At 36.8% G+C, this 2,608-nt stretch overlaps 1 pseudogene; it reads right to left on the bottom strand.

The window, feature by feature from the left end:
- Positions 1 to 490: 490 nt before the first annotated feature.
- On the bottom strand, positions 491 to 1,132 carry LOC118354322 (heterogeneous nuclear ribonucleoprotein A1-like; annotated as a pseudogene).
- Positions 1,133 to 2,608: the final 1,476 nt, after the last annotated feature.

Raw genomic sequence — 2,608 nt, 5'->3', positions numbered from 1 at the left:
ACTTTGGTTTCATGGTTTGGCAAAGTATTGGCCTCCATCACCATAGGGGCCAGAGCTTCTGCCTCCTTCTTTCCTCCTTTCATGGGTCCAAAATTTGAGGATTGATTGTTGTAATTGCCAAAATCATTATAGCTTCCGCCACTTCCAAAGTTGCTTCCAACATTACCAAATCCATTATAGCCATCCCCACTGCCACCATATCCACCACCACCTCAACTGCCACGGAAGCCACCCACTAGCCATCTCTTACTTCGATAGGACTTTCCTTACTTCACGGTTGTGGCCATTCACAGTATGGTATTTTTTTTAATATTTATTTATTTATGACAGTTACACAGAGAGAGAGAGAGGCAGAGACACAGGCAGAGGGAGAAGCAGGCTCCATGCACCGGGAGCCCGACGCGGGATTCGATCCCGGGTCTCCAGGATCGCGCCCTGGGCCAAAGGCAGGCGCCAAACCGCTGCGCCACCCAGGGATCCCCATAGTATGGTATTTTTGAATGACAATCTTGCCTACAGAGTCATGGTCATCAATTGCCATAAAAGCAAAACCTCTCTTTTTTGCCACTGCCTCGGTCAGTCATGATCTCAGTCGCTTCAATTTTCCCATACTGTTCAAAATCTCTTGGATGATGTTCTTCAGTATCTTCTTTAATGTCACCAACAAAAGTCTTTTTCACAGTTAAGTGGGCACCAGGTCTTTGAGAATCTTCTCTTGAGACAGCCCTCTTTGGTTCCACAACTCTTCCATCCATCTTGTGTGGCCTTGCGTTCATGGCTGCATCTACCTCCTCCAGGGTGGCATATGTGACAAACCCGAAGCCTCTGGAGCACTTGGTGTTTGGATCTCTCATTACCATACAGTCCGTAAACATTCCCCTTTGCACAAAATGCCTCCTTAGACTCTCATCAGTTGTTTCAAAGCTCAAACCTCAGATGAAGAGCTTCCGCAGCTGCTCAGGCTCTTTAGGAGACTCTAATTTAGACACGACGGTGGTGGAAGGGAAGACTTTAACGATGGCATGCAGGGGCAGAAAGTCAATCTAAAATTTTTAACAAAAATTCTTTGCATATATTTTTCAAAAATTATTTTCATTCTTCATTCTTTACCTTTAATTGACTACAATTTTTAAAATACTCTGTGTCTTCAAAAACCTCATAATGACATAAAATGAGTTGGTCCCTAACTTAATTACTTTTTCAATAGTTTATAAGCCACTCATAAGTTGTTTAAGGAGACCAATAAAAATTATATATCCCAACTCCATCCAAGCCTTAATTTTAGAGTGAAAATTCAAAATAAAAGTGAATTTTTTAAATATATGACAGGTATTATACAAGTATCTGTTAAATGAGAGTGATTTTTGCAGACAACTGGAATTATACATAAAGTTGTAATAATCACAGGGAGCAAAACCAAAGTTTATGATTGACATAAAGTAATTTTTCAAGTTGACAATATAAGAATTTCTGGTGTCATCTCTTTGTGAGCAAATCTCACATTTGAATAATTTAAGTATTTTGGCAAGTACTTTTTCTTCCTTATTTGACTTGTCACATATGTCAAAAGATGATTGATTATCATGTCAGCAATGAATAAGATGCCACACCCAGAAGTTTGTGGCAGAGCCTTCTTATCATACGGATATATTATTTGACGAATGCATATGGATGATGTATCTTATTTATTTATTTAGCCTTCATCTATTCATTCAGTATTCATGGTTTTAGTTTGTGGCTTTCAGAGTCATGAATATACATTAGTTTCACTTATTATTTAATTTTAAAATTTTATTCTTGTTAATATTAATATGAATAAACTGCCATTATAACATAGTACTTAAATAGATAACCTGCCATGAAAGTTGTTTCAATCACCCAAAACATTTTCCAGTAAAACATCTGGATAGGGATCCCTGGGTGGCACGGCGGTTTAGCGCTGCCTTTGGCCCAGGGTATGATCCTGGGATCCTGGGATCAAGTCCCACATCGGCTCCCTGTGTGGAGCCTGCTTCTCCCTCTGCCTGTGTCTCTGCCTCTCTCTGTGTGTGTTTCTCATAAATAAATAAATAAAATCTTTAAGAAAATAAAATTCTGGGGTAATATCTTTAGTAATCTCCTCATAGTTTACATTCAACTACACATTACGCTAAATAAAATAAATGAAATATTAGCAACAAATTCCAAGAAGTTAATTCAACTATAAACATAGAAACAGACAAATAAACAACAATAAGAAGGACAGATATATGTGCTTACAAACTTGGGTATTATATTTCTTAAAATTATTTCTAACCAAATAAAAAAAATGGAGATCTAGAGAAATGAAATAACTTGACTCAAATTGCACAGAAAACAAATCCTTTTCAAATCACTGCTTAAATTGATTCTCTCTTCTCCAAATCTTGCATTCTTTCTTGAAGAAAATTTAGTTGGTCCTTAAGCTGAATTATATTGTAATATATACGCCTTTATACACAAACGGAACAAATAATTGTTGATATTTCTACTACTTTCAACTATCCTAGAAAACATACAATATCACATTATGCATCAAACCACATATTAAATATGACACATGTGTATTTTTTTTTTCTTTTTTCTTTTT

The sequence above is a fragment of the Canis lupus genome, chromosome 3 (assembly GCF_003254725.2).
Source record: "Canis lupus dingo isolate Sandy chromosome 3, ASM325472v2, whole genome shotgun sequence".
NCBI lineage: Eukaryota > Metazoa > Chordata > Mammalia > Carnivora > Canidae > Canis > Canis lupus.
Note: the sequence above shows the minus strand (reverse complement) of the source record. Positions and strands in the feature narration are given on the sequence as shown.